Here is a 13,915-nt window from a genome sequence, read left to right on the forward strand (position 1 = left end):
GGGTAATATCTTGGAGGATAGCATTGCTGCATGATATGATTTTCGCCCAAACTCGTCAAGATATTTGTTCTCCTTACCAGGCGACGTGTTGGCGTGTAGTTTGGGACGCTTTGCCTTAGACATTGCGGATTCGACGATTGAGTTGTGAGGAAGGTGAGCTGAGTTATATACTGGTGAGTTCCTCATGCAACATTTTAAATCCGTTTTTCTAGACGTGGAATGGTTGGAAAAAGGCGATTCCCACATCTTTTGAAGAATGCCTTCTAGAGCTGCATGTGGTGGTAAAGCAGTAGGCTCATGAGGCATGTCTAATATCTTTAGAATATCAAGTGTTTCTGTACGGGGGTCGGATACTTTTTTCTTTTTTCCACACTGAGGAGTGCCCCCACTTTCTCAATAAATATAGAGTATGTGAGGTCCTCCGGTGGAGAGTAGGGTTCTGGTAAGCTGTCCGGTGGGTCAGACAGCATGCCCGTGGAGGAATTGGGAGATGAGACCGATGTGATTGGCAATTCTGGGCTATAAAGGTGGTCTGGACCTGGAGTCGCAGGAATATCTTCTCCTGGTGGAGCAGCAGGAGATTTCTTTGAGGGGAAGATGGTGGTAGAGAATCATGTGGTGCAATATTCGCTCCTTCCATGGATTCTAGATCTGCGAAAAAGGTAGATAATGCTTGAGATATTTGAGACATGGCCTTTGATGCCAAGGTACCCCATGGCGTCGGAGTTTGATGCCCAGTGGAAGGTGGGCAGGTAGGCAGAGCTGCTAACAGAATATCCTGAGAACGTGCGCCTATTGTCTGCTTTGATGGTGGAATAATATGTGAAGGTTTTTATCTCTTACACAATGGTTCCTGCAGGATAGGCGAATGGATTTTCCGTTTGGAGACCGAGGACATATCTGAATAAATGGGAGTTGGCACTGTTGGAACTCACCGAGGAAGAAGGAGAAGGCAGGTCGGAGAGAAACTCAACATCTACGTCTGTGTGCGTTGCTCGAGAATGAGACGAGTGGCCAGAGTACACGGATGATAATGTTGGCTTTTCCTTGTGCACAATGTGTTTGTGCGTTGTCGTTGAATGAGATGAGTGTGGATGGTACGGTTCTGGTGAGGAATACGCCGTAAGGTGCTTGGAATGATGCGTCATCTTGTGTTTTAGTGACGGTGCATGCGTAGATCACGAAACATGCGTCGATGGCATCGTGGAGGACACAGCATGCGTCGATGGCACTATGGATGGCGTATGCGTAGAATGCTTCGAGCGGTGATCGTAGGCCGTGTGCTTCGAGGGTAATAGCGCCGTAGGGCACAAAGAGCGGGGGACAGGTCCATGTGCCCCGGACGACGCAGAAGACTTCTGTTTATTACTAGGAGGAGTGATTTTCGACCCCTGATGAGTTTTCTTGGGCACCATAGGTAAGGTGTACCTGGGCCCCATTGGTGATAGGAGTTGCGGCTTCTCCCGTAATCCCAGGAAGGTGGCCCTCTTCTGATGCGTCGATGGTTTGTTCACCCAACTGGGTGAAGACTGCGCCAACGGTGTCGGTGCATAAGAGCCCGATGTCCTAAGTCGGTTGATACGTTCAGCGCGTTGACGGCGCGCTCGGGGGGACATCTGTCCACAATCACGACAAGATCCCTGCTCATGATCGGGCCCAAGGCAAATATAGCAGTAATTATGTCCATCCGTGATGGACATAATTTACTGCATTGGCAATATTTGAAACTGGATGGTTTTGGTGCCATTGTGAGGAAAAAACTCGCGAAAAAATGCAATTTGAAAAAATTTTCACTGAGAGAAAAAGCCCGCGTGCATTCGGCTCACAGAAAAAAAGAGACTGAGGAGGAAATGGCTGATTTGCGCTGGAACACACTGCGCAGCTGCACAGAGTTCAAACTCTGACTCACTGATGGATGCTCCGCCTATGAGGGTCGTGATGCGCTCCCATACAGCATGGCTAAATCTTGACGGGAAATGCCCCTGCACAGATCTTTGGTGATGGCTCACATGGAGTATTATGTTCAGTTCTGGAGACCATATCTCAAAAAGGATAGACACAGGTTGGAAGTGGTACAGAGAAGGGGGACAAAAATGCTGGGGGTCAGCACTGGAAGACCTGTGAGAAGAGATTGGAGGACCTAAATATGTTTACCTTGGAAAAGAGCTAGAAGATGGAAATGAAGAAATGGAGTAACCTGTTAACTTTAGTATAACATTTCTGCATGGAAATGACATGAATGGAGTAGCAGTTACTACCCTAAACAACTTGCTGGGCAGACTGGATGGATCATTTGGGTCCTTATATGCTGGCATTTATTATGTTACTATGTTACTCTCCCTTACCACCTCTTGGTCTTTCACCTCCCTCTTCTATTTCTCACCTGCCTCTTTCCAAATACTCCCAGTATCTCTCTCTCTCTCTCTCTCTCTCTGCTTCAGTTCAACTCTGTTTCTCACACCTCCCACTCCTTCCCAGTTCCATCCCTCCCCACCTTTTGATCCACAAAAAAAGGTGACCGCACAATGGCTGCAACAAGAGGGAGGTCCCTGTGGTGGTGGCAGTAGTGATTAACTGGTAGGGGCTCACTGGAATCACTGGTTACAATATTTTAGGAAAAAAGGAGTGCTCACTGAGTGGAGCAGTTCTGCTAGAAGACCCTTTAATAATAAATATATTAATCTGTGATGACATCAGCCAGTAAGGAAGCTTGAGTCACTCTCTCCCTAGGAGCCAGCACTAAATTTTATATTTTTCAATATTGTAGCATTGCTTCTATTACCTAAATCCACCAATATAATAAGTAGTCTTAATGGACAATTTTGTAGTTAAAAAGTAAACCAAGATGGCTGGATGTTCAAACAGGATGGGGGACCAATAAAGCTACTCCCAACACCTGATGAAAAGATGGCGCAGAGGTAGGTCTAAACACTGAGGGGTAGATTTTATAAAAAAGCACGCGCACGCGTACTTTTCTTTGCACATCAGGCGCAAACAAAATTACGCTGGATTTCAATAGATACGCGTGTAGCCACGCATATCTGTTAAAATCTGGGGTTGGCGCGCACAAGGCTGCCCAAAATCGGCAGCCTGCGCGCGCCGAGCCGCCTGCCTCTGTTCCCTCCTAGGCCACTCCGAAATCGGAGCGGCCTCGGAGGGAACTTTCCTTCCACCACCCCGCACCTTCCCCTCCCTACCCCCCCCCCTTTGTTGTACAAGTTACGCCTGCCCGGCCGACACCCCCCCACAACATGCCCCCCCCAGGAAAGCCCCGGGACTTACGCGCGTTGGCAGCCTATGCAAGATAGGCTTGGCGCGCACAGGGGGGGGGGGGGGTTTGGGGTAGGTTTTCGGGGGTTACGCGCGTAACCCTTTGAAAATCTACCCCTGAGGGTTTATCGGAAACAATCACGGAATTAACTAAAGCAGTAATGGTGGCTGTAACTATCAACCACAAATGCTGAAGACCTCAGTTGACAAGCTATAGGACAAATTTTAAAGTTATAACGTGCCACTCAAAAATATAAATGAGCAGGTGCTGGAACATGAGGGGCGGCTTGAAAGTGTAGATTCCTTGGAGGTGATAAGGGCTAAAAACAAAATTCTGAAAGACAATTTTGACAAACTAGAAAAAAGAAGCAGGCGCAATAATATCAGAATTCTGGGCATCCCCAAAACCCTTCAAGCAGAGGAGAGGATTTGCTAAACTTTTGTGAGCGTCTGCTTCCTGAAACCCTAGGCTTAAACCTGGCTAAAAGGTCCATACTTGTTGAAAGAGTGCACTGCATAGGCCTTGTGGGTCATAATCATGAAAAATTGAGGCAAATCGTAGTGAAATATCTCAACTTTGTGCATAAAATAAGATCCTTAGTGCTTACAGGAAATGTAAAGAATTCGCATATGAAGGCAATGTTACTGATTTTCCCGTGAAAGTTATGGCTTCTAGAAGAGAAATAACACCCTACTGCATGTAATTATTCCAAAAAGGTATCGAGTTTACTCTACATTTTCCTGCCAGTCCTCATATCTACCATCGGAGTGAAACCAGGATAATTAATACCACTGCTGAAGCGAAGAACTTCATGCAGAAACTCTAATTAGTGCTGTTGGTTTGTGCTTGTTGAATTCCCAAGATGCTGAAAAACCCAAATCAATATGTAACCTCATTGATTCTGAACAATTGACCAAGATGTGGTGTTCTTTATATTTCAATTAATTCAAAAGTTTTTTTTTAATGTTGGCACAAGCACTATGGTTTGGTTAAAGTGTCTCAGATGGTTAGTCTCATGCGCTGCAGTCTTTTTAACCATTCAGCTCTTTTAACATTCAGTAGCTTCAATTGAGACTAATCATATAAAATGGCTAAAAAATAAAAACTTGCGTCTGTTCATTCTGGATTTTGATATATAAGACAACGCCAGGATCACATAAGTTTCTACGCATCACTGATTCTGGGAGACCCTGAGACCTGGCAGGAGCAAGAGAGCTCACAGTAGGAGACCAGAACCACCTCATTGGGCAAGCTTATATCCTTCTGTGCCAGAGATTGAGTGTTTAGAATGCTTAAACTGGATTGGATGGGGAAAGTGAGTATATATGTTATGTTCATGCATATGTTTGTTAAACTATGTTTGGATGATTAGAGAGACACCTGGTAAATGAATCATTGTAAAAAAAAAAGGAAAAAAATGACCTGGATATTGTTTTGCACATGGTCCTATGAGCAGGAAATGAGAGGTTTAGGTTAGGGAGCTGCTTGTCTAATAATACCATATTTGTAAATTTTTTTTTAATTTTATTTTTATTCAATTTCAATATTACAAGGAATTTCAATATTACAAGGAACACCTTGATTAGAAAAAAAGGTTGTACAGAAAAAGAAAAAAGTTGCACATATTCATTTACAATATAGAAATACACAAACAACCCCATATAGTAACAAGAAATGGAGGCGGGGGGCAAAGAAAAGAAAAATTGAGCAGATTATCAAGAATAATAAGAAAATTTGAGAACCACCAGTTACATCATATTTACCGGTTCGATTACAAGGGGGAGTCTAACAGTGCATGTAATTGGGATGGCTCGAAGAAAATATAATTAATATGATGTCTAACCAAACATTTGCACGGATAGTGAAGTGGGAAATGACCCCCCTTAGATTGAATCTTGGGCCCCATTAGCAAACATTTCTTCTTCCGAATTTGAGTAACCCTCGATAAATCAGGGTATACCCAAATTTTCTGACTATAGAACCGTTGCGAACGGTTACGAAGAAAAAACAAGCGCAAGACATTTTCTCTGTCTGTAGGGAATGCAAATTTAACCAATAAAGTTCTTCTCTGAGTAATTTCAAGTTCTTGGAAATTTTGCAAAAAGTCTGATAGATCCAACGGGGTTCCAGAAGGTAGATTATCTTGAGGGTCCTCGGTTTTGGCAATAAATAAGCCTTAATTATCACAGGCATTGCTGTTTCTGGGATTTTAAGAATCTGAGAAAGATAGTTCTTAAATAATTCCACTGGAGTAAGTTATTTTATTTTAGGAAAGTTAATAATCCTCAACTTTAGAAAGCGCAAGGTGTTTTCAATATTCTCTACCATTTTAGAGCAAGTTAAATCAGATTGCACAAGATTCTGTTAGACTTTCTCCACCGTTGCCATTCTAGACTCTATATTTGAAATCTTGGTGTCTTGAGCTGACAATATAAGAAAATTCTGCTTAAGAGCATTATTTGTTTCCAACACTCCAGAAGTGAGTGAAGATATAGAAGTGTCCAAATTTACCAGAGCGTGCTATAGGGTGATAAGAAAATGCCATACTGGGTCAGACCAAGGGTCCATCAAGCCCAGCATCCTGTTTCCAACAGTGGCCAATCCAGGCCATAAGAACCTGGCAAGTACCCAAAAACTAAGTCTATTCCATGTAACCATTGCTAATGGCAGTGGCTATTCTCTAAGTGAACTTAATAGCAGGTAATGGACTTCTCCTCCAAGAACTTATCCAATCCTTTTTTAAACACAGCTATACTAACTGCACGAACCACATTCTCTGGCAACAAATTCCAGAGTTTAATTGTGCGTTGAGTAAAAAAGAACTTTCTCCGATTAGTTTTAAATGTGCCCCATGCTAACTTCATGGAGTGTCCCCTAGTCCTTCTACTATCCGAAAGAGTAAATAACCGATTCACATCTACCCGTTCTAGACCTCTCATGATTTTAAACACCTCTATCATATCCCCCCTCAGTCGTCTCTTCTCCAAGCTGAAAAGTCCTAACCTCTTTAGTCTTTCCTCATAGGGGAGTTGTTCCATTCCCCTTATCATTTTGGTAGCCCTTCTCTGTACCTTCTCCATCGCAATTATATCTTTTTTGAGATGCGGCGACCAGAATTGTACACAGTATTCAAGGTGCGGTCTCACCATGGAGTGATACAGAGGCATTATGACATTTTCCGTTTTATTCATCATTCCTTTTCTAATAATTCCCAACATTCTGTTTGCTTTTTTGACTGCCGCAGCACACTGAACCGACGATTTCAATGTGTTATCCACTATGACACCTAGATCTCTTTCTTGGGTTGTAGCACCTAATATGGAACCCAACATCGTGTAATTATAGCATGGGTTATTTTTCCCTATATGCATCACCTTGCACTTATCCACATTAAATTTCATCTGCCATTTGGATGCCCAATTTTCCAGTCTCACAAGGTCTTCCTGCAATTTATCACAATCTGCTTGTGATTTAACTACTCTGCACAATTTTGTGTCATCTGCAAATTTGATTATCTCACTCGTCGTATTTCTTTCCAGATCATTTATAAATATATTGAACAGTAAGGGTCCCAACACAGAACCCTGAGGTACTCCACTGTCCACTCCCTTCCACTGAGAAAATTGCCCATTTAATCCTACTCTCTGTTTCCTGTCTTTTAGCCAGTTTGCAATCCACGAAAGGACATCGCCACCTATCCCATGACTTTTTACTTTTCCTAGAAGCCTCTCATGAGGAACTTTGTCAAACGCCTTCTGAAAATCCAAGTATACTATATCTACCGGTTCACCTTTATCCACATGTTTATTAACTCCTTCAAAAAAGTGAAGCAGATTTGTGAGGCAAGACTTGCCCTGGGTAAAGCCATGCTGACTTTGTTCCATTAAACCATGTCTTTCTATATGTTCTGTGATTTTGATGTTTATAACACTTTCCACTATTTTTCCTGGCACTGAAGTCAGGCTAACCGGTCTGTAGTTTCCCGGATCGCCCCTGGAGCCCTTTTTAAATATTGGGGTTACATTTGCTATCCTCCAGTCTTCAGGTACAATGGATGATTTTAATGATAAGTTACAAATTTTTACTAATAGGTCTGAAATTTCATTTTTTAGTTCCTTCAGAACTCTGGGGTGTATACCATCCGGTCCAGGTGATTTACTACTCTTCAGTTTGTCAATCAGGCCTACCACATCTTCTAGGTTCACCGTGATTTGATTCAGTCCATCTGAATCATTACCCATGAAAACCTTCTCCATTACGGGTACCTCCCCAACATCCTCTTCAGTAAACACCGAAGCAAAGAAATCATTTAATCTTTCCGCGATGGCCTTATCTTCTCTAAGTGCCCCTTTAACCCCTCGATCATCTAACGGTCCAACTGACTCCCTCACAGGCTTTCTGCTTCGGATATATTTTAAAAGTTTTTACTGTGAGTTTTTGCCTCTACAGCCAACTTCTTTTCAAATTCTCTCTTAGCCTGTCTTATCAATGTCTTACATTTAACTTGCCAATGTTTATGCTTTATCCTATTTTCTTCTGTTGGATCCTTCTTCCAATTTTTGAATGAAGATCTTTTGGCTAAAATAGCTTCTTTCACCTCCCCTTTTAACCATGCCGGTAATCGTTTTTGCCTTCTTTCCACCTTTCTTAATGTGTGGAATACATCTGGACTGTGCTTCTAGAATGGTATTTTTTAACAATGACCACGCCTCTTGGACATTTTTTACTTTTGTAGCTGCTCCTTTCAGTTTTTTTCTAACAATTTTTCTCATTTTATCAAAGTTTCCCTTTTGAAAGTTTAGCACGAGAGCCTTGGATTTGCACACTGTTCCTTTTCCAGTCATTAAATCAAATTTGATCATATTATGATCACTATTGCCAAGTGGCCCCACCACCGTTACCTCTCTCACCAAGTCCTGTGCTCCACTGAGAATTAGATCTAAAATTGCTCCCTCTTTCGTCGGTTCCTGAACCAATTGCTCCATAAAGCTATCATTTATTCCATCCAGGAACGTTATCTCTCTAGCGTGACCCGATGATAGTGGTTGGTCTAGACAATTTTAAGTTTCCAACCTGTGCAGTTGTTGCCTCACCATCGGCCCAAAGAGGGAGCCTGTCAAGCCCAGCAGTAGGTATCTGCTCTATGTCAATAGGTATGGAGGTGATTGCACCATGGCCTGCAGAGGTAGAGGCCTCCTCCATGTCCTGGTTCTACAGCAAGTGAAGCCCCAGAGGAGGGAAGAAGACAAGGAGCCACAGGAGTAGGGATAACTACCCCTGGGCTTTGCAAGACACAGGAGAATCCTGGTAGAGTTCTGAGGTAGCATATCATCTAAGTTACTTGTACTACTACTACTCACATTTTCTACAGAAACATCAGTCCCTAATGCTCTAGAGCCGATAGCCACTCCAAACAGCTCACTTGTGGTAGGCCCTCTGGTTGTTGAGTAGATAAAGGCATTGGACAGGAGATCGAGGAACCGGACTTACTCAACTTGTGGTAGGCCCTCTGGTTGTTGAGTAGATAAAGGCATTGGACAGGAGATCGAGGAACCGGACTTACTCAAATTTATTTGTACCTGTAGATGAGGTCGTTACACATGGCTGGCCATAGCTCCTCCCAATGATGCTGGATTTGGGGGGCCTGATGATAAAGTCTTGCCTTTCCTTTTCCTCCACTTGTGGTAGGCCCTCTGGTTGTTGAGTAGATAAAGGCATTGGACAGGAGATCGAGGAACCGGACTTACTCAAATTTATTTGTACCTGTAGATGAGGTCGTTACACATGGCTGGCCATAGCTCCTCCCAATGATGCTGGATTTGGGGGGCCTGATGATAAAGTCTTGCCTTTCCTTTTCCTCCCCATATTGATGAGAAAGGGGAAGGCAAAAAGTCAATAAGGCTAGGTGCACTGGTGGCAGCTGTGCACTGCGGTGTGCTAGATCTTGTTACTCCGGGGGCCTTGAAAAAGATGCCTCTGGGGTCAGGCTATCCAACTTACTGCCTGTAGTGCTTCCTTCTTAAGGTCCTTAGGGCAGATCACAGTATGCCAGTAGGCTCCCCAACCAGCACTCCACCATGCTGGATCATATTACTCCGGGAGCCTTGAAAACAATGCCTCCGGGGTTGAGCTGTCCAACTTTTACTGCCTGCAGTGCTTCCTCCTTCAGGTCCTCTGGGTAGATCACAGTGCGCCAGTAGGTTCCCCAAAAAAAAACATTTTATAAATAGAATCTAACAGATCTTAAAGTGACCATGTGTCTCTCTTTGGTAGAGTGTGAATGTGTAGAATGTCTGGTATGGTTTGTAGTATGAACTATAATTGAAATTGTGAGTTTATAAGACAATAATTCAACAGATTAATTTTGTTTACTATGTCTTCATATTATTATGATTCAGTATATGTTCTAAAATGTTTGAAAAAAAATTGATTAAAGTAAGAAATTTGCAGGCAAGCACATACTGCCTCCCTCTGCACCCCAGTGTTTCCTGCTTAGAATGGAAATGTGCACTGTAGGGCCAGGAATCTTGTACACACTAACTTTATTTCCCTGCTGCTGCAGCCTGCAGGAGAGAGAGAAGTGGCCTGGTCTCCTAACTTTGTCTTTGCTTCCGCCTCACCAAGCTGCAGCACCAATACCTCAGCTCAGGCACAGATTTTGACCTGGAGGTCCCTGTAGTAACAGATTGGGTTGCTTCCTTTGTATTTCTGCCATTGTATCTTTTCTATTTATAAGATTTGCCCCTGTTCCATCTATAGTTCTTGGTGGTTTACAAAATATACTCGTAAAGTTATTGAACATAAAGCAAAGACATAGACATAATATGCTTCCACCCACTCAGTGAGCTCGCAGTTTCAGGTATGATGTTAGCGATAAGATTCTGAAAGAGTACAGCTGGATAAAAATATTGATAAAGTAGATTAAACAAAAATATTCCCAGAGTTGCAATATTCCCTTTACAATGCAATTAATGACTGAATACTCTTTTAAATAAGAAGGCTTTCAACTTCTTCCTGAAAAAAGTTAGTGAGGCTTCATTTTTTAGCTCCTGTGGTAACGAATTTCAGAGCACAGGACCTGCAGTCCCAAACATGAGCTCACAGGACTCTCTCAGCCTGATTAGTTTGACAGTAGGAACATTCAGTAAGTTACAAAAAGAGGACTGTAAAACACAGCTAGGATGGTAAATCTTTAGTACACTATTAAAACATGCGGGAGCAAGCGCAGCAGTAGCCTTATAGATGAAGGTTAATACTTTGAACTTAATCTACCATTCGATTGGTAACATTTGTAGCTTATCTAGAACTGGCATCATGTGTTTTCTGGGAGAGATTCCAGAAATCATATGAGCTGCTGTGGTCTGGACCAACTGGAGGACCCTCAGAGTTGACAGTGGCTGGCCCAAAAACAGAGTATTGCAGTAATCTATTGGTAAAAAAAAAAAAAAAAAAAAATCCACAAAGAGGAGTAAGTAGCATAGAAAAACACTGACTAAACTCTGTTTGTCCAGTATTCAACATTGTTTGTAAAATTTTGGGTTATATATTAATCAGGGGCGGAGCTACCCAGTGTTTTTCTAGTAATCTGTTGGTACCATAAGCCCTTGAACAATGGTACTAAGATCATACTAAGCCTTTTTATCACTGGCAATGAAGATTTAGGATAACATTGTGCCATCCAGTGGTTGATAGGTTTACAACCATTGTGCAGAAGCAAAAATATGAATCCTGAAGTAAGAGAGTCATGCATGAAGACCTTTCCAGTGCTGCCAACTCAACTTGAAAAAAGACACTAGGCCCACCAGACAAAATCTCCAGATTGGGTAAACTGTAGGTAGCCTAGAACATTTGCTGGCATGATAGCCCATGAACAGCAATCGATGCTCTGCTTGTTAGTGGTTCCTTAGCCAGAGCAGCCCTGGCACTTCCTCCTCAGTGGCGGATGGAACGAGAACAGGAAGAAGAAACAGCTGTATCCTCCAACTTTGCTCCTGCTCTTCTGCCTCTCTAGTGCTGAAGCAGAGCTGAGCTCAGGGTTTATGATACTGTCTCTATTCTGTTCTCGCTGCTGGAATGGACCAAAGCAGCACCACAGAACGGCTGTACCAGAACATGGGGCTCGGTTACTGGATGTAGCAGAAGAGGGACAGCACCCACAGGGCCCAGGCTGGCAAGGAGCAGCCTTTGTTGTATCCTACTCTGGTAGACTAGCTGCCTGCATGCATAAGGTTCAGCACACAACCTATCTTAGGGAGCAATGCAATAAGGTGCATTCAGAAGAGTGCACAGTTTAATCTACAGTTGCGCCCACATTATTTTGTGTACAATGTTTACTGCTAGGGTGGTCATGTGTCCGCTTTTCTCCCAGACAGTCCTGCTTTCTCTGCCCCTTTCCAGTTATCTGGCATTCCTGCCTGGACATAAAAAAAAAACCCCTCATCTAAAGACTGCAGCAGTGTGTGAGAAGGATCAGGAGTCAGTAAGGCGGTGTGGGACACCAGCAGCCAATGGGAAAACACTATGGACCTGAAGGTTAAAGCAACCTTAATCTCAGGAGGGGAGGAGTGAGTTAGGGAAAACTTGTGTGGTGGGGACTGTAAGAGAGCTGGGAGAGGCAACCACTATCTGCAAGACAATTTACAAGCTGCAGATGTCTGCTGGAGGGTGGTGGCTCTTAAGAACATAAGAATTGCCATACTGGATCAGACCAAGGGCTCATCAAGCCTGTTTCCAACAATGGTCAATCCGGATCACAAATGCCTGGCACGATTGCTGATTGACAACATGAGCAACATCATAACAGTAAAAGAGCGTGTAAACATGTGTCAGTCAGAAAGTGAGTGTATGTCAGAGAGAGAGAGAGAGAGAGAGAGAGAATAGTGCTGGGAAGGGGAAGAGAGAGACAGATGGGACAGTGGGGCCTGGTGTTGGGGAAAGGGGACCTGAACCTGATCCTAGCCAGGAAGAGGGATACAGGGATCTGCTGCTGTGGAGAGTACATTGTAGAAATCTTATCTTTGTGTACCTTTCATCACTCTAAAGCACATAAAATCTTCACTGATGTCTGCTGTGCTGTTTGTACCTCTGACTGTGCATGTAAAACTGCACCCCAAAACCTAGCCCACCTCCAAAACCTCACCCTGAGTTACTAGTTGCCCCTCTTACAGTGGTATTCTTTACTTATATGATAGCCTTATAAAGAGTCTCTCTATCTCTCTCGATAAGGCCCTAACGCAATTTGATAAATGACCCCCTTGGTTAGTTACCTTGGCTGCTGCATACAACTGACAGAGCTCCTTCACGTCTCTTGGTCCCAATACTCAAAATGAGTCACATCCAGTGCGCAATGCACGCTCTCCCTGTTTCACTCAGCCTGGGGATAAGACAGAGGCCTAAAGGACTAAAAAATGGGGGTGATAAGGAGATGCTGTGTGCAATGTGTGGGCCCTAGTTCGCAGTGCCTTGCATGCTGCCCGTTAATTAGCACACTCTGGGGCTTATGCTTTGGCGAGGAAGAAGCAGCATGCATGTTCTCAGAAAGGAGTTCTTACAAGTTTAAGGACCACCACTGGTATCTTTTGTTCCTGCAATGAGCTGAGGGCAGAGCCCAGATGCCGGCCTGGATCTGAGCATTGGATCATGGTGACTCCTATGCCACCTGATCAGGTCTGAAGGCAAACACTGCCATAGCATCCTTTCATGCAAATCCCACGTTAATGATGGCATTAGCTGTTACCCGCCCCCCTCCCCAAAGCAGAGAGATGCATTGCTTAACTTAAGTTTTCTTAGTGTTGGAAACTTAACTCCAAGTCAGAGGTGAGTAAAACTTCCAGGGCTAATGTTAGCCTATGGGCTTAAGTTGGAGTTCTGGTGCTGGGACATGTATGCAGGATTTATGTATAGAAAGCATGAACATAAGAAATTGCCATGCTGGGTCAGACCAAGGGTCCATCAAGCCCAGCATCCTGTTACCAACAGAGGCCAAACCAGGCCACAAGAACCTGGCAATTACCCAAACACTTAGAAGAACCCATGCTACTGATGCAATTAATAGCAGTGGCTATTCCCTAAGTATAATTGATTAATAGCCATTAATGGACTTCTCCTCCAAGAACTTATCCAAACCTTTTTTGAACCCAGCTACACTAACTACATCCTCTGGCAACAAATTCCAGAGTTTAATTGTGTGTTGAGTGTAAAAGAATTTTCTCCGATTAGTCTTAAATGTGCTACTTGCTAACTTCATGGAATGCCCCCTAGTCCTTCTATCATTCGAAAGTGTAAATAACCGAGTCACATCTACTCGTTCAAGACCTCTCATGATCTTAAAGACCTCTATCATATCCCCCCTCAGCCGTCTCTTCTCCAAGCTGAACACAATAAAGCTCTGGAATTTGTTGCCAGGGGATGTGGTTAGTGCAGTTAGTGTAGCTGGGTTCAAAAAAGGTTTGGATAAGTTCTTGAAGGAGAAGTCCAATAATGGCTATTAATTAATTATACTTAGGGAATAGCCACTGCTATTAATTGCATCAGTAGCATGGGTTCTTCTTAGTGTTTGGGTAATTGCCAGGTTCTTGTGGCCTGGTTTTGGCCTCTGTTGGAAACAGGATGCTGGGCTTGATGGACCCTTGGTCTGACCCAGCA

Source organism: Rhinatrema bivittatum, chromosome 4 (assembly GCF_901001135.1).
Source record: "Rhinatrema bivittatum chromosome 4, aRhiBiv1.1, whole genome shotgun sequence".
In the NCBI taxonomy this organism is placed as follows: Eukaryota; Metazoa; Chordata; class Amphibia; order Gymnophiona; family Rhinatrematidae; genus Rhinatrema; species Rhinatrema bivittatum.